The sequence below is a fragment of the Oryctolagus cuniculus genome, chromosome 10 (assembly GCF_964237555.1).
Source record: "Oryctolagus cuniculus chromosome 10, mOryCun1.1, whole genome shotgun sequence".
In the NCBI taxonomy this organism is placed as follows: domain Eukaryota; kingdom Metazoa; phylum Chordata; class Mammalia; order Lagomorpha; family Leporidae; genus Oryctolagus; species Oryctolagus cuniculus.
The window spans coordinates 108,998,175-109,016,289 of NC_091441.1; the positions used below are offsets into that span (position 1 = coordinate 108,998,175).

The 18,115-nt window shown below is 58.9% G+C and overlaps 1 protein-coding gene and 1 long non-coding RNA gene across 13 annotated transcripts in view; one reads left to right on the forward strand and one right to left on the reverse strand.

Moving 5' to 3' along the window:
• IQSEC1 (IQ motif and Sec7 domain ArfGEF 1) overlaps positions 1-18,115 on the forward strand; it is a 296,844-nt gene that overhangs the window by 187,639 nt on the left and 91,090 nt on the right. Inside the window, exon 1 of one of the 11 annotated variants that reach the window (XM_051852623.2) lies at positions 17,298-17,421. The exons of the other annotated variants lie outside the window; for them this stretch is intronic. The gene's annotated coding sequence lies outside the window, so the exon portion shown is untranslated. Of the gene's footprint in view, positions 1-17,297; positions 17,422-18,115 lie in introns of those variants that run through there. 11 annotated transcript variants of the gene reach the window in all.
• On the reverse strand, positions 10,357-17,326 carry LOC138843986 (uncharacterized). Of its 2 annotated transcripts, none has more exons than XR_011379277.1 (2): positions 14,578-17,326; positions 10,357-12,315 (listed from the first exon to the last, which is right to left on the reverse strand). It is a non-coding gene; the product is annotated as an uncharacterized lncRNA (long non-coding RNA). The 2 variants fall into 2 exon arrangements; XR_011379276.1 differs by having other exon boundaries at positions 10,357-14,404.

An 18,115-nucleotide genomic window follows, 5' to 3' on the forward strand; every position in this document is an offset into this window, starting at 1 on the left:
GGCGCAGGGCCAGCAGACAGGGCGGGAGAGTGGCCAGATGTGTTTTATTTTAACAGATATGAGTGTCCTTCAGAAAATCCATGGAAAATGGAATTTAAATTTATTTTGGGGGCCATTGATTTGGCTGGTGGGTTAAGCTGTCACCTGCAGCACTAGCATGCCAAATGGGCTCTGATTTGAATCCTGGTTGCTCCACTTCCAGTCCAGCTCCCTGCTTATGCGCCTGGGAAGGCAGTGGAGGATGGCCCAAGGGCTTGGACTCCTGTGCCAGTGTGGCAGACCAGGAGGAAGCACCTGGCTCCTGGCTTCAGCTTGGCCCAACCCTGGCCATTGCGGCCATTTGGGGAGTGAGCCAACAGATGGAGGACCTCTCTCTATATAAGTCTGCCTTTCACAATAAATAAAATACTTTTAAAAAAAGATTAGTTTATTTTTAAAAGATTTATTTTGTTTATTTGAAAGGCAGAGTTAGGTAGAGACAAAGAGAGAGGTCTTCCATCTGCAGCTTCACTCCCCAAATGTCCACAATGACGGGGGCTGAGCCAGGAGCTGCTTCCGGGCCTCCCACAGGGTTACAGGAGCCATAAGGACTTGGGCCATCTTCTACTGCTTTCCCAATCGCATTAGGAGGCAGCTGGATCAGACGTGGAGCAGCTGGGACTTGAACCGGGGACCATATGGGATGCCAGAGCTGCAGGCCAAGATTTTAACCCACTGAGCCCAGAACTCCATCTGGGTCTCCCACATGGATGGCAGGGGCCCCAGGGCTTAGGCCATTTTCCTCTGCTTTCCCAGGCACATTGGCAGGGAGCTGGATTGGAAGTGGAGCAGCTGGGACTTGAACTGGTGCCCACATGGGATGTTGGTATAGCAGGCAATGGTTTAATCCACAGAACTACAAAGCTGACCCTAAAAGACAAGTTTATTTTGGTGGAAAAAAAAACCAAAACAACTTGAAACCCATAATTTCCCACGTGCTTGTCCTTGTACGTGGTGTCTGTAAGAAACTACCTGGAGGCAGCAGGGCAGGTGAGCGTGGGCCGGGCACCCGCCCCGCAGCCTCAGCTCACTGAGTCCTTCCTGGGCGGGGCTGCTGGGGGGCGCTGGGGCCCTGGAGAGTGTTTGGGAGGGCGGGGTCGTGAGCCCCACCTGATGGATGAGCAGACCGATGTTCCGCGCGGGTGTGACCATGCAGCTCCTGCAAAGCTGAGGGCGCTGAGGCCGGGCAGAGCGTGCGTCCAGGCTGTGCGCGTGCATCCAGGCTGTGTGCGTGCAGCCTCCAGGGAGCGCCGCAGTGGCTTTCAGCTGGGGCCTGGGCCCCAAGGCCAGAGGGCGGGGCTGTGGGGTAGTAAGGCTGCCGGTGAAGGGCCCAGAGCAGGCCGTGGGCTCACTTCTGCTACTGCTTAGCCATGTGACCTCGGGTGTGTCAAGCCGCCTCTCTGACCTCCACATTGTCTGTAACGAAAAGGAAAACATCCAAACCAAACGAGCATCAGCAGAAAGGGGGCTTCTTGCCTCATGGAACCAAATAGTCGGGGCGGGGTGGGGGGAGGCATGAGCTTCAGGAATGGCTGGATCCAGGCTTGCATCACCTCTGCTTCGCTCCCTCCTGGCTTCACTCAGAGGCAAGTCTCTCCATGTGGGCCTCCGTGGCTCTGTGCCCGGCGAGTAGCGGATGCTCTGAAAACATCGGCCCTCTCCTTCCATGTGGTGGTCACCAGCCCTGAGACAGGCCAGCTGCAGGGGCCAGGCCACAGAGAGCAACACGGTTTTGGTCCTGGGGAAGTTCACAGAGCCCAGGGGCAGGTGGGGCGGGAGGAGAGGAAGTTGCCCCACAGGGTGATGGGGCTGGAACGGGGGTGAGCTCCGAGGAGCAGCGTCAGGGTGCTCCCCTGGAGGGCTTCCCGGAAGAGGCAGCTGCTAAGCTGGGTGTTGAGGATGACAGAGGAGTTGGCCTGGGGAATGGCTTCTAAAAGTTCATGGAAAAGAGAATAAAAAGATCAGTTTATTTTGGTGCAAAAATATTTGAAATCCTTGTGTAGTTTTTTTGTTTTTTGTTTTTCCAAAATACACATTTCCCGTAGTCAGGTTCAGGACTCGCACACAGCAGGGCTGATCGGGCTGGGTTCTCACAGTGCCTGGTGAAGCTCAGAGGTTGGGCTTGGTTCTTGGACCTTGGGGGTGGGGGTAGGGGGTCACAGGCCTGCATGTGGGTGAGAAGGGAGAATGAGCAGTTAGCAAGCGCCTACTGTGTGCATCTGCTGCCTCATTGTGCCCCCAGGGGTGAGCCAGCACTGCCCAGGAGCTTCTGTCAGGTCCGGGAACAGACCAGCTGTTCGGGGAGTCACTGCAACACGTCTCCCCCAAAACTTAGGCTTCAGGACTCCCGAACTGGCAGGGCTCTGGGGAGGTCCCCAGGTTCACATGTTGCCACACCTTCCCAGCAGACTGGCCACCGCCACGCCAGGTGTCCGCACCTGCTCCAGAAGCTCATGTAGTAAAACTGACAGGGGCGTGTCGCAGCCAGGGGCTGGGCATGAGGTGTGAAGCCAGCGTGGGCCAGCTTGGGTCTGAACCCCAGGCTTGCCCCAGGGTACTCAGAGGAAGTCTGGCTGAGCCGGTGGGACTCTAGGGACGGCGCCCCCTTGTGGTTGCTGCGACTGCCTGCAGCTCCCCTTGCCTCTGTGAAGTGAGGATGATGTGATGCAGTGTGGGGATTGCATAACGAGTGTGTGGGCGTGGCCATGGTTTAGCCTCGGGCCATTCATTGGCAGGGATTGTTTCCTCCAGGGAAATCAATATGTCACGTTGGATCTAGCTTTTATTATTATTTTTTTAATTGCCAGTTTTGCAACCCTGGACTTGAGCCACATGGGACGTTGTTGGGTCCCCTGGGGCTGGGCACTGCGTCCAGAACCATGCCAGCGACTCAGGAAATGCACCTGATGAGGTCAAAGTTGGAATTTGGGGACTCCTGATTCTATGCAACAAGGTTTATTGAAGAAGCACTCTCCACTAGGGGGGTGGGAATCCTGGGGGAGGCACTGCTGACCCCTCAGAGTGGTGGAGAGAGGTCTGAGGGCTCCCTGGGGAGGGTCTGCAGTATGAGTGAGGGCCGCTCAGCCGAGAGAGGGCAGGAGCTATGGGTGTGGAGGCGGCTGCTGTGGATCCAGACCCCAGGGTGGATTTGGGGAGCAGCAGTCAGTATTGGGTGGTCTGAGGCTGGGACAAGAGAGAGCCACAGTCCAAGCCACAAAGTGGGGGGGAGGGGGCCTGGGCCCCGAGTTGCCGGCCCCTTTCTGTGGGCACAGAGGAGCTGTCGGGGGCTTCCAAGGAGGGAGTTGTGTTAGCAGGATTCTTTTGGTTGCAAGTAATAAAAAGATAAAGATAATGCTAAGAGAAAAGGCACCCCTGACTGGCTTAAGCCAAAGGCTGAATCCGTTGCCTTCCATTTCTGGAATACACAGGGCTGCAGGTCCGGTTGGATGCAGGAGCTCAGACTGCAGCTCCGGGCACTGGCCCCTTCTCAGGTCTCTTACGGCCTCTGATCCTGGCAGAGGGTGTGCTCCCAAAACAGACTGAGCGTGGGCCACACGCCCGTCCCTGGGCCAGGGACGTGGGACCCTCTGACAGTCACACTTGTTGTTGTGTTCGGTCCTGGAGTCGGCTGATGCACAGTAGATGGGCTGAGAGTGGGGGAGGGGTCCCCCAAAGAAAACTGGGGTGTCTTTCCAGAAGCGGGAGTGGAGGCTGGGCAGGCAGACACGTCCTGCACCCCCACCAGCTGGCTGCCACGCTGGGTGACTGACACACGTCATACACCCCGCCAGCCCTGTGGCGCGGCGCTTGTTCTGATCCCTATTTACAGATGAGGCACGGTCATTGCTGGGGTCACGCTGAATCCTGAATCTGCCGCACCCCAAAGCCCGGGCTTTTCGTGGCTTTTAAGGGGAAGCCTCCTCGGGAGCTGAGCAGGGGACTGTAGCAGAGGAGGGGACAGGACAGAGGTGTCTGGCAGAGGGGAGGGGTCTGGTGAGTGCCGGCTGTGCCGCTAGATCTCCTGGTGCAGCTTTGTCCTGTGCCTCATCAGAGGGCGAGGCTACTGGCCTCAGAGCAATGCTTAGAGGGCCACATGCCGCGCATGCGTAGTCACTCTTATGCCCCTGCTTTCTGCTGGGGGCGGTCTGGGCCCGGGAGCTGGAGTTACCCAAGCTGTGGGCACCCAGAGCATTTCCGGGGGTGGGAGGGGGGGATGTAGTCAAAGGGAGGGGCTGCCCCTCTGGCTCTGGGCCGAGGTGGGGACTGGGTGGGGCGGGGAACTGGCCACTCCTCACTTCCCCTTTCAGCCCTGAGGTTTCCAGGGCCAGAGCCCACCTCCCTGACGATGTCACAGCCTGTCTTGGCCCATCCTGTCCACACCCTCATTGCACAAAGGAGAAGCTGAGGTGGCCAGGGCACAGTGCACCCTCAGCTCACTGTCACTGCTTGGGGGAAGGGTCTGACCATCAGGGCCCAGTCCTAGAGAGCAGTGCGGACCTGGAATTCCCTCACAGAAGTGGCAGAAGAAGAAGCCCTCAGGGGGAGTCTGGCCCGGGGCTGGCGCCCCACAGCCTGTGCCGCTGATCCTGCTCAGCCACCACTTCGGTGTCCTGGAGGTGGGAGTGCCCGCACACCCTGAGAAGGCCGTCCCACCTCCGCGAGGCTGTGGGTAAGCCACTTCCCTTCTCTGGCCTCAGTCGTCTAATCTGGGAAGTGGCCCAATAACCAGCATCCCTTCGTACATGAGGGAGAGGATGAACCCAGTGCTCAGGTCACGGGCTGGAATGTGGGACGTGGGCTGTGTGTCTCATTCCCACAGGGATGCGGGGTGTCCCCTCCCCAGACAACCCCGCCCCTCCGCTGGGGGACCGCTGGGAGGGTTATTCTAATGACTTATGCAGCCAGTGCTCCCCAGGCGCCTACTGTGGGCCAGGCCACCTGGGGCAGGGGACGACAGACCAGACACAAGCGAGCAGACGATGGAGTGACACTGTCACCCTGAGGGTGGTGAATTGGGACATGGTGGGGTGTGACTCTGGGGGGCAGGCAGTCAGCGGGGCCTGTGAGGAGAGGAGCTGAGGATAGAAGGAGGTACCAACAAAGATGGGGGTCCAGCCTGGTAGGTAGCAGAGGGAAGAACAGGTGGACAGACCCCTCGGGATTCAGGTCCGAGGGACAGAGGGGCCCGGGGCTTCCTGCAGTACCCGCCGTGGAGGGGGGGGCTTCTAGGGAGGCTGGACCCTCCTCTTCAGACAGGGAAGGCCAGGGTCAGTGTTGGAGAAAGTTTTCGTTTGCGGGAGGCGGGACTGGCTGAGCCCCGCGTCCCCCCCCCCCCACCCCCCGCCCCTAGAGCTGTAGGACAGAAAGGGGTGATGTCACCCAAGGGTGACAGGTGGCAGCAAGAGACAGGGAGAGGCAGCTGGACTCAGCCCAAAACTTGAGATGGCTAAGAAAGACTTAAGTCACCACCTTTCATTTTCAAGTTCAGACGCCTAGAAGGGCACAGCCCCAGCCCTGCCTCAAGGCCGTGTGGTCCTGACAGGCCGCTGCCCCTCCCTGGGGCTCTGGCCTCCACCAGAGCTGCCAACAACACACTCAGTGTCCCCTGCTACCTGTTAAGCATCTGCCTGTGCCCGGCACCGCCGGGCCTGTCACACCAGTCACTGCTACCTGGGATGCTTTGTGACACCGCTGGGGGCCTTCTGGGTTCCTGGAGAGTTTGCTGGGCGCGGCTGAGACCTGGTGTGGAAAGAATCCGTAGCCGCATCGAGGATGGGTTTGTGCTGGAAGTGCAGGCTATGTGTGTCCGAAAAGAAAGAAAAATCAGGTGCAAAAGTCCTAAAGACGTGGCTCGGATGCCGTGGATGCTGGCCGGCTGCTGGCTGTAACCGGCAGACCCAAGTGCCCTGCTCCGCCCCAGGGGGTGTGGCTTGCTCCAGCCCTGGTTACACCCTTGCTTTGTGGATGGTTGAGGAAAATGACAGTGAGGTTAAATCTCTGGGCCAAGTTTCCCCAGTGATGTCAGAGGCGGGATTCCAGCCCAGGCCGGTGGGAGCCAGCACTGAGAACAGCTGTGAGGCCGGCACGCCTTGCTCCGTCATCCCCTCTCCACGTGGCACTCCATGTGGGTGGGGTTCTATGAGGGTCCTTCACAGAGCTCGTGGGAGACAAGGTTAAAAGACGGGTTTGTGTTGGTGCGAGACATTTTGGAAATCCATGCATAGTTACTTCCCGATGGGCACTTTCTGTGAACTTTTGGGATTCCTTGTATATGCATGGACTCAACATTTTGTTTTGTTTTGTTTTGCACCAAAATAAATGTTTCAGTTCTGTGTTCCGTGACCCTTTTTGGCATCTCCTGGTAGAAGTGTGCTCGCTCGTCTCAGAGCCAGAAGAACTTCGAGAAGTCACCCGGTGCCCTCCCGTGGAACGGGGGATTCTCGCTCAATATGCTGGGGGCTGCAGGCCAGGGGGAGGCGGGGGGTGCGGCCCCAGGAGCAGGGAGAGACGAGGACTCAGCTCCCCACTTAAAGCTGTGTTTCTGCCGCGAGTGCACCTGCCCTGGAGCTCTGCTCACCACACCGAGGCACCTGCTTGGGGGCAGGAGAGAGAGGAGGGATGCAGGGGCAGCCCCGGGGGCTTGCGAACTGTGGACACAGTGAAGTTCTTTGAGTACCGATTGTGTGTTGCGTGCTAATGTGTACGTGAGGACCATCTTGTCTAGTTCTCCCAACAGATCCCGTGAAGCAGGAGCATCGACCTTATCTTGCAGATGGAGAAATTGGGGCAAACCAAGTGATTTGCTCCAGTTCCTTGCCAGCCAGAGAGTAGCGAGAGTGGCGGTGTCAGAGCTGGGCTCCCTATACACTTAGGGGCTTGACCCGCCCTGTGGGTGGGCTGGGGGGAAAGAGGCCCCCGTGTTTCCCTCTCCCTTGGACGCCAAGCTTGCCCACTGCCCTCTGCCCTCCTCTTGGGTAGCAGCTGGTGCCCTCACTGCTCAGCCATTGGACGAGTAGAGTGGCCTTGGGCCGGGTGTGGGAGATACCCCCTCCCATCTGGATGCTGCCTGTCGGCTGAAGGCTGGCTTCCCTCGCCCAGTCCCCCAGGGGCCTGTACCTCCCATGGAGGCCCTGGATCGCCTGAGGACATGTGGCCCTCCCCACCCCCATCCTGTGCTCATGCAGCCCCTTCCGGCTCCCCTGGTACACGTGGTTGTGATATGAAGAAGGGGTAGCCACCACCTGCAGGGCAGGAGCTAAGAAGCTCACACTGGGAGGAGGACAAGCCTTGGCCAGGGGCACTTTGGGCACGTGTCCCTTGCTCCTCGTCTCTCTAGGACAGGAGACAGTAGCAAGCTTTGTAATGTTTTAGCACAAATGCACTGCAAGACACGGGGCTGCGGGGCTGCTGCCCACCTGGAAACCTGTCTGCCCATGCTGGTCCAGCTTCTGCCCCGCGTGCTTAGCCGACAGGGCCATGGGGACTGCGTGTGGCTGTCCGTGTGGCAGTTCTTTTGTGCTAGGTGGCAAACCCACAAGACACAGCGGCTCAGGGCAGCCATGGTTTGTGGTTCCGCCTGACTGTGGGGGTTGGAAGTTCTGGGCCGCCCTGCAGATTTCACTGGGCTCACGCACTAGGCTGGGCTCAGCAGGGTCAGGCGGGCTAGCAGGTCAAAGCCAGCCCCACTTGCGAGTGTGCCGGTGGGTGCTGGCTGTCGCCTGGGCTCCCCAGCTCCGATCCACACATGGTAGTCTTAGGGCAGCATCCCAGCAGTGGAGGTGGGAGCTGCAAGGGCACACCCATCACTTCCAGTACATTCTGCTGGCCAGAGGGGAGGGAGGAGGCCCAGTGGGGCAGGGGGAGAGTCCCGCAGTGGAGGGGTGGCACCAGGATGCGAGGAATGTGTGGCCGAATCTTGTGGGGGTGGGCTCTGAAGCCACTGTCTCCCTGGTGAAATGACCATAGGATGTCCCCTCAAATGCCTTTGGGCACAGAGAGCCCGGTGTTGCATGCACCACACAGCAGGGCCTGCAAGCAGCTGGGCCTCGTCCCAGCCTCCAAAGCTCTGAGCCACCAATGGTTGTCTCCATCCCAGGTCGCTGGTAAGCTCCTAGGGCCAGGCTGCCCACTCTGGCCTTAGGCATGGTAGCTGTTTTTTTTTTTTTTTTTTTTTTTTTTACAGGCAGAGTAGACAGTGAGAGAGAGAGAGAGAAAGTGAGAGAGAGAGAGAGAGAGAGAGAGAGAGAGAGAGAGAAAGGTCTTCCTTTTGCCGTTGGTTCACCCTCCAATGGCCGCCGCAGCCAGCGTGCTGCGGCCGGCGCACCACGCCTATCCGAAGGCAGGAGCCAGGAGTCAGGTGCTTCTCCTGGTCTCCCATGGGGTGCAGGGCCCAAGCACTTGGACCATCCTCCACTGCACTCCCGGGCCATAGCAGAGAGCTGGCCTGGAAGAGGGGCAACCGGGACAGAATCCGGTGCCCTGACCAGGACTAGAACCCGGTGTGCCGGCGCCACAAGGCGGAGGATTAGCCTAGTGAGCCGCGGCGCCGGCCACAGTGGCTGTTTTAATGTCATGTCTACATGCCCCAGAGCTACACTGAGTACTCAGTAGCCATGCAGACCAGAAGGGCAAAGGGGGCAGTGAAGCACTTGGCTGTCCAGCCAGGTTCTTAGGGGCTGCCCCAGTCTCCATCTGGGCCCGGGATAGCCCCGGATTCCAAGTAGCTCAGCTAAGGGGCACTTGAGGGGCCCCGGGTCTGCTGGTGGTCAGCAGGCTGACCCTCGTCTTGCAGGGACTGCTGAGCTCGGGCCTGGCCTGCAGCCTCCCTACCCGGCCCTTCCTCTCTGATCCTTTCCCTCCCCAGCAGGAAGCCGGCAGCCACTCCACTGCACTCCCAGGCTCTCTCAGGCAAGGAAGGAGGCCTCTCTGTCAAAAAGTTGGAGTTACACCCCGTCCTGCCCCCTTGCACACAGGCCCCCCATGTGGGGTTCCTGTCCATGACCGAAAGACAGCAGTCAGCTACCAAAAGCCTGCTGTTGCAGGAATCCCAAGTCTACGTATTTGATTCGTCGTGCCCGGTGTCTGTTTTGGTTTGAAAGATGTTCACGTGTGAAACAGTGTTTGTTTGGTCTACCAGCAGCGCTGGGTGTGCATATGGGATGCAAGATCCCTGAAAATAATTTAGGGCCTCCCAGCATGGGAATCTCCCCAACTCTCCCAGAGTTGGCCCTCCTGAGCAGGCCCCAGGAGGAGTGGAGGGCGTGGTGGTGGGTAGAGGCCACCTCGGGCGTGGTGGTGGGTAGAGGCCACCTCGCGGGCTGCGTTTTGTGGTAGGAGGTGAATGAGTAGGGTCCTGCCCTTGCTACCATGTCCCTCGTCCCTGCAGCCCTCGCTCCACAGCCCTGGCCTCCCCCGCGCCCAGCTGCTGGTGCAGAGCCTGCTCTGATGAGCAGGTGGCCCAGCGGGTGAGACCGCGCCCTCTCCCGGCCCCGGGCTTGCCTTGGTCCGTGTTGCCTTGCTATAACAAAGTGCCCGGGACTGAGTACTTTCTAAAGAACAGAGGTTTATTTGACTCACAGTTCTGGTGACTGGAAAGTCCGAATGGTGGGCGATGAGTGGGCTCCCTGGCTGTACCACACTGGTGCTGAAGCAGGAAGGGAAAAGAGGCGGGTGCAGAAGGGGCCCGCCACCCCGGTGGCCTGTGGCCTGGCTTTATAGCAGCCAGCTACAGTAATCCCTGCGGAGGGCGGAGCCCATGACCTCGGCACCTTCCACTAGGCCCCGCCTCTTAAAGACCCACCACCCTTCACTTCTGTTCCTCTAGGGTCAAAGCTTCCAGCACATGAACCTTTGGAGGACAAACCACATCCAAACCACAGCAGGGCCTCCTAGGCCCCTGGGCTCAGCACTCAGCCTTCTGGGCTGTGTGTAGACAGAATTTGACTTCCGTATCACGCTGGGGAAGTGGGGGCAGAGAGCAGCAGGGATTCAGACACCCATCTCTGCCTCCCAGGGCTCCGGCTCTAGTCGGGGCTGGGGTGTGGGTGACGCTGAGGGGGGTCCACTTCAGGGGTGTGTGCCTGCTTCCAGGTCATTCCCCTTGCACACAGTAGGTACCAGTGTCTGTTGAGTGAATGAATGAATGAAGCTGTGCAGATGGTCCCTCAGGCCTCTGGCTGTGGCTTCTGGTTAGGCTCCCACAGCCACGTGCTGAGCGGAGACACCCCTTTGGAAGCTCTGTTCACACCTCGATCGCTGCTGTCTTTTCTTTTGGGATCCCTGGATTTAGTCAAGGCCCAAACAGTCATTCTTCTTGTATTTTTTAAAGATTTATTTATTTATTTATACTTCAAAGGCAGAGTTAGAGAAGGGGATACAGAGAAAGATCTTCCATGTGCTGTTTTGCTCCCCAAATTGCCACAATGACTGGGCTGGGCCAGGAGCCAGGAGCTTCCTCCAGGTCTCCCATGCGGGTGCAGGGGCCCACTGCTTTCCTGGGCCATTAGTAGGAGCTGCACCAGAAGAGGAGCAGCCAGGACTCAAACTGACGCCCATATAGGATGCTGGCACTGCAGGTGGCGGCTTTAACCTGCTACACCACAGCGCCGGCCCCTGAAACTCTCCTTTTAACGTGCCGATTCTTTAAAAGTTGTAAGAGTTATTTTAAAATAATTCCAATCCTAAAGAAGAGCTTCAAGAGTGAAATAAAACGAATCCTGCCCCATATACCTTTCACCCAAATTCGTGATTATGAGCATTTCACCAAATTTTGCTGTCTCTAAAAACCCCCTTTTTTCTATTTAAGAGGTCACTGCAGACACGGAATGTGATGGCGTGTTCCCCTGAAATAATACATCAAGCATGTGTGTCTTCAGAACAAGGGCATCTTACATAACCACGGTCCCATACTGGCAGACAGGAGATCGCGTGTGGACACGCGGCTGGAATCCCACGTACAACTCCGAGCTGCCTGTCTCCAGTAGTCCCAGTAATGTCCTTTGCATCAAGGTTTTCCCGCAGTCTGAGATCTCACATCACATTTAATCACCGTGTTTTCTTAGATCTTCATCGAGGCAGAATTTGCAGTCTATAAAGCTCGCTCATTTTAAATGCACAGTCTGAGAGTTATTCCTACATCCGTAAAGTTGTGTGACCACCAGCGGTTTTACATGAAATCATTTCTGTTACCTGAAAAGAAACCTGGTGCTCACTGGGGCTCACTCCTGTGCTGTCCCGCCGTCCCCGTCCCCTCCAGCCGCAGCTATGACCCTTCTGTCTCCACAGCGGTACTTTCTGAGAACTCCTGGTCCTGGCAGGCATTGGGTCGTGTCTTGCTCTCTTCCCTTGGCGTGGGTTTGCGAGAGCCGCAGGTGTGGTGCGGTGGCTCCGGCCTTCATCCCTTTGGCTTGCTGAGTGACAGCCCATCGTGGGGACTTGTTTAGTTAACTACTTAGGTGGTTTCTGCGTGTCGACTTGGAGAAGCAATGCTGCTCGCGCGATTTCATGCCTTCCCCATGTGCGCGTGTGGCTTGCTCATTTTCTCTTGAGTTGGTATCCGGGGCAGAATGGCTGGGTCAACTCATAACTCCGTGTTTAACTGTGTAAGCCCCAGCCAGGCTGTTTGCCCAAGTGCCTGGGTCTTCTTCACCTTCCCGCCAGCGGTGAGGGAGGATTCCAATCCCTCCACACCCTCCCCGGCATCCTTTGTCGCCACGTTGTGCGTGTTTTGCTTCCAGCCCCGCTGGTGGTGTGCAGTGGCCTCTCTTGGTTTTGATTTGCATTTCCCTGGCCTTGGAGCATCTTTTCCTGAGCTTCTTGCCTATTCACGCCTCTCCTTGGGTGAAATGCCTGCTCCAAGCTTTCCCCCATCTCACATCGTGCTGCCTCCTCCTTGTTGAGCATCGGTGAGTCCCTCGTAGCTGTTCTGTGATTTGCAGATCTCGTCGCCCAGTGCGTGGCTCAGGCCGTCCCTTCCTTGATGGTGTCTTTTGAAGTGCAAAAGCTTTTGATTTTGATGCAGTGGGATCTATCGATTTTTCATTTTCTTGCTTGTACGTTGTGTCTAAGAACTCCTTGCCCGACTCAAGGTCGCAAAGATTGGCTCCTAGGATTCCACTGAAGGGTTTGATAGCTTCGGCTCTTCCCCGTGGAAGATTGTTCTGAGTTGATTTTCGTGTACAGTGGCAGGTCAGGGTGCCGAGGCCACTCTGTGGCCAGCCAGCTTCCCCAGCGCCATTTGTTGTAGAAGCTTCTTTCCGATGAGTCTTCTTGGCACCTCTGTCGAATGATTTGATGAGACCTTTTTCAAATGTGCTTTTCGTGGAAATGAAAACCCTCCCCCATTCTCAAGGAGGCACCTTCCCGGCCCCCTGGATGATGCTATAAATGCGAATTCTGCTGCCTGCCGCCCGTGGCTGCCTTTCCAGTCCTGTTCGGGAATGGGATCCTGCAGTTTAGCGGCATTCAATGTGTGCAGGGTTCTTGATTAGCAGAAGGGCAAGCCCAGGGCAGGGTCTGCTGCTCCCCCTCTCCCCCACCGCCCCTCCCAGTGGAGCAGCCCCTAGGGCCAGCTCCTGCCCTTCCTCTGCCTCCTGCTCCCTCTGAGCTGTGGGAGGGTTCGGGGTTCTGGCCTTTCAGGACCCCCCAGAAAGGAGACGGAAGAAGGAGAGGAGACAGAGAACGACCTCAGCAGAGACAGTTTGCTTTACTGAAGCAAAGAGGGGTGACAGTCTGTTCTTGCAAAGAGACCACGCACAGGGCGCGGAGGGCTGGGCTTTGATCTGGCTGAAGAGGGAATCCACCCCGGTGGGAGGGGCTTTGCAGCTGGTGGGAAGGAGGGAGTAGGGGGCTTTTAGAGGCTGTTGGGAACTTTCCTGTTATCTGTTTCCCAAGCTGCGCCGTGCAGCTTCTCTGTTTGTGCCAGCTGTTTGGCAAGGAGTCTGGGGAGGCTGAGCTCGGTTCCTGCATGGAGGGTCCCAACAAAAAGGCAGGAAATGGAAGGTAACGTCTTGTGAGCATTGTGGCCCTTTGCTCCTCACCTGTGGAGCAGCGACAGGCGTCAGGCCCCGTCCTGCCCTCAGGGACCTCTGGGCAGGGGGACAGCCCCATCTGGAACCTTGTGGCAGTTGTGAGTTTTCTCGTTAACAGTTAACGGGGCTAGAGCGTCTGCTGTGTGCCTGGCCCTGTTTGCACCACTGTCCATGAGAACCAAGAAGAGACGTCCAGAGATGATATTTGTGGAGCTGATTTTAGAGGATGGATTCGGCCCTTAGCTAGCAGACAGAACTACATGAGCATTCTAGGAGTGCTTATCTATTTGACAGATGAGGATAGTAATCCATCATTATGACTTGTGCATCTCTTTTCAGGTCTGTAGCCCATTTATATTTCTTTTCCTGTGAACTACCTCGTTAAGTCCATTTTTATGGTTTTCCTATTGATTTGGAAGAGCTCTTTATATGTGGAAGACACCATGGGAACAGTATGTGCAAATGTACAGTGGCGCAGCTAGAATAGTGTGTTCAGAGGCATCCAGCTTGCTTTGACTTTGGGAAAGGCAGCTATAGATGGAGCCAGGCAGGGGGGGCAAAACCTAGATCCGAATTCTGGGCTGAGGAGCTTGTATTTTATCCTGTAGGCCCTAGAAAACTATAGAAGAACTGTGAACAAGGAAGTGATGTCATCAGTATTTCTGAAAATTGCTTGAATAAGACTAATGAGAGGGAAGAGCTAAGAGGGAGAAATAAGGCCCGGAGCTTCCCATATCAAGCTGACAAGAGTCTCCTTGGCTTGGTGGCCAGTGGGAGCCACAGAAGCTTCCAGGTGCTGACCCTGGGGGAGCGGGAGAGGCCGTGGGGACAAAGAACTTCCTGTTCCGCTTGCTGCTCCGCTGGCTGCTGTGGCGGAGGCAGGGCGGGCTTGAGGCCAAGGGCGATCTCGGGTGGGGCAAGTGGTTTTGTTTCCCAACATGAGGCTTTGCACCCACAGATGTCTCAGCCCCACGTGGGCGCCCAATGCTGTGTCATCTGTCCCTGCTCTGCAAGACTGACCTCCAACCCAGACAGACAGACGGGATGGTTGCTGGGGTAACCTAGAGAGGAAATGTGAGCCAGGAGTTTCCAGGCCGGGCATGGCAGTGGGAGTACGGAACAGGGAACAGCACGCTGGTGAGCCGGGGAGAGGGAAGTGGGGCGGATCGGAGACGTCATCCGGGCAGCTGGCCCTCGCCTCTGTTCCCACCAGTCCACGGCTCTCTGAGAAGGTTCTGGGGCTGGGATGACCTGGATGCTGCTCTGTGTTCCTTGTCTGTTGGGTCACACGGCAGTCAACCCAATCCAGCAGTGGGGCAGCCTGGACTCCCAACTCCCTGCCCAGGTTCAGAAATTGTTATTTCAAAACCAGAACTACAGGCGTGTAGAACAAAAGCCATTTCAATGGAACATCTCAGCAAAGAGCCCGCCTCCCTCCCACTCCACGCCCCGTGCCCACACCCGTCCCCAGGGCACCGCTGTCCCAGGTCACCTGACCTTTGCCACTCACCATTCACTCCTCAGCATCCTCGTGGAGAGCCACGTCCTCTTTGGCAGCTGTGCAGGCTTCCATCCCATGGCTGTGGCAAGTCCCTCCCCGCTGCACTTTAGGGACTAAGAGTACCTTGGTAATTGTTTTCATTCACTTTTGAAACCTCCCATGGGGCAGGTGCTGCGGTACAGCCAGGTGAGCCCCCTCGGGATGCCCACAGCCCACATCGCAGTGATGGTGTGAGTCCCGGCTGCTCTGCCTCCTGTCCAGCTCCCTGCTGATGCGCCTGGGAAGCAGCAGATGATGGCTCAGGGACTCGGGCCCCTGCCGTCCATGTGGGAGACCTGGATGGAGCTCCTGGCTCCTGGCTTTGTCCAGACCCAGCCATAGCTGTTGGCGCTGTTTGGGGAGTGACCCAGTGGATGGATGATCCCCCTCCCTCCCCCCTCCCTCTCTGTTAGTCTGCCTTTCAAATAAATAAATCTTTAAAAAAAGAGTAAAATATTATAGATATTCCTCTTATAAAGGGGTTACTTTCCCCATAACCCATCCTAAATGGAGAATATAATTGGGAAATGCGTTGAATCCACCCAAGCTAGCAGGTGTCCCAGCGTCACAGCTCAGAGCACTGCCAAGCGTCTGTGGTTTTCCCTCAGGCCTGCAGGGCTGACCGTGCTGAGCTTACTAGAGCTGCCCAGCATCTCCAGAGAGGACTGGACCATGTATTCCCACCCCAAGCCAAGATTCAAGTTCAGCAGTCAAGTGCAGCTTCTACCTTCCCAAAGGCAGACAACTATAAACTCAGCCATGGTATCTGTACCTTATTTAAGGAGGGAGGGAGAGCGAGGGAGCGAGTGAGGAAGCTCGCGCATCGACAGGTTCACTCCCTAAATGCCCGCAATGGCCAGGACTGGAGCAGGAGCCAGGAGCTCCACCTGGGTCTCCCATGTGGGTAGCAGGGGCCCAAGGACTTGGGCCATCATCTGCTGCCTTCCCTGGTGCATGAGTGAGGAGCTGGACCGGAAGCGGAGCAGCCAGGACTGGACCTGGTGTTCCTCTATGGGATGCCCCCATGTCACGCAGCGGCTTGACCCATTGCGCCACAAGGCTAGCCCCACAGCCTGCAGTATTTCTGAGAGCGTTCATTGTCTCCTGCCTTCAGCAACCAAAGTATTATCAAATGTGTTCCTTCTTGCCAAACTGGTAGACTGAAAAATTGGCAAGCGAATCGTGTTACCATTTGTCTTTCTCTCATAGGCATTTCATTACAAGCGAGATTGTGTATCTGCACGAACCGCTTTGCTGCTTTCTAATGGGCTGCTCATGGATCGGACAGCCTGCTTTAGGTATCAGGGCAATCAGCATTCCCCTCCTCTTGCTCAGTGGACCTCCGTGATACGTGGCAGACACTATTGTGCCAGGCTGCACGCGAGTCTGAATGCGGCCCAGACAGGGAGGGGGCCTGGCACGGGTCGGGCTCCACAGCCCTTCCTTCTCTCTCTCTCTTCGCCTGCCTTCCAGGGAACTGATTCCCGACGCGGCTTCTGCAGAAGAGCTCCTTCCATTGTGCACACGATAACGCCAGTGATCTCAAGTGCTTTTCAAAGTTCTTACATTCTAGAATTAACTCCTCCTTCTTAAAAGCAAAACCTCCTGCAGGACAGAAGGGGGTAGCACAGAGCCTGGCAGGGGGCCACACCCACCCTGCCCCCAGCGCCCATCGCCCAGATCACTGTCCGGTTTGCTGTGGGCGACGCACAGCTCACCGTGGCCACTGGGCAGGGAAGACCCACCAGGAGCTGGACGGCCCCCTGCTGGTCTCTGCCACCAGTGCCTGTGTCTTCCAGGGACACCTTAGGCGCTCAAAGCATGCGCTACGTGGACAGAGGCGGTCAGGCTGTCCCCGGCGGCTTCCAGGAAGGATGGCAGGGTCCGCGCTCCCGACTCATGACGTCACCGGCTGCTTCCCGGCTCCTCGGGCCTCCTGTCTCGCCGCTTCCGAGCACCAGGGGGCGCCCTCCGAATGACTGCAGCCCTGGCTCCCACGCAGCAGGGGCACCGCGTCTTCAGGGTCCCGCGTGCTCGGGGTCGGAGCCCGGGCTCGCCCCGTGCACACCTGGCGATGCATCCTTGCGTTTCCCGTGGGCGCAGCCCCCGCGTTCACGCCACCTTTGGGGCCCCCATGCTTTCGGACAGCTGCCAGGGCAGCCAGGCCCACCCCAGCCTCCGGCCCGCGCGGGGCGAGGGGAGTAGCCGCGGGCCGGACCTCCACCCCCGGAGGAGGAGCGCAGGTCCGGGAGGGGCGTGGGGCCGGGTGGACGAGGGCGGCCCCCTCCGTACGCTGTGCGTTGCGACGCGGGCCTCGATCTTCCCATCTGCCAAGTGGGGAGGGCCGCGGAGGCTGCGGGTCTCCCCGGGGGCGGCCGGGGCACTTGGCCTGCGGCTGCGCTGCCTGAGGTTGCTTGGCTATCTTGGGGAGCCCGAAGGAAACGCAGGGAGCTACGCTGCCCCCTGCCCGCACCCAGGCTCGGCGCACCCCGCTCCCAGGGAGCGCCCACGGCAGCGGCCCCGCCGACCCGTGCGCCCTCGCCTCGGCCCCGCACGGGTGACGTCGGCGGTTGGGGCGGCACCCGGCCGCCCCGCCCCCACCCCGACACGCACGCACGCACACACACCTTTCCGAGGGGGAAACTGAGGCCGCCGCCAAGGTCACGGCGCGCGCGGAGGCCGCCCGGCCGGCGGCGCCGGGGCTCGGGCTCCCGAGCGCTCCCGGGCCCCCCCGCGCCTGGCCGGCCCGACGCGCTGGGGCCGCGCCCGCCGCGAGGACGGCGCGCGCTCGGCGGCTGCGGGCGGACCCGCGAGGTAGGAGGCGCGCGCGGCCGCTGCGGCGCGGGGCCGGGCGGGGGGTCGGGGGGCTGCGGCGCGAGACCTCTCCCCTGCGCCGAAGCCTCGGCGGCAGCTCCGCAGCCGGGACGCGGACGCGCCGGCAGCTCTCCGGCTCCGGGGGTGCGGGGATCGGTTTCGCGGAGCCGGGCTCGGCGGGGAGGTTCAGAGGCTGCAGTCGCAGCGACGGTCTCAGCGGCGGCTTGTGGGGGCCGCGGCTGGCGCAGCAGGGCCGGGGGCTTAGGCGCGCGTTCCCGGGGGTCGGGCTTTTCGGGGTCTCGCGCCCTGGGGCCGGAGCGTGAGTCGCGGGGGAGCCGGTCTCCGCGGCTATGCGGACCGCGGAGCCGGAGACCTCGCTGAGGCTGAAGGCGCACTCTTGGGGTGGGAGGCAGGGTGCTCCCTCTCCGCGTCAATGCAGTTGGCTGCTTCCCCGGGCAGGGGAGCCTGAGTGGCAATCGTGAGGGTCTCCCAGCGCCCCCTCCTCCCGCCCCCCTTCCCTTCTCTGCCCCCTCCGAGCAGAGAAATCTCTCCGCATCCAGGCCGGGAGCCTGCAGGCAGACGGGCGGGCGGGGAGGTTGAGGCATCTCAGGAATTCGCTGGGAGCCAGATGGACGCGCCCAGGGAGGGGGTGAGAAGCTTGCGCTGGGCTGGGCTGGGCTGGGCTGGAGGGGTC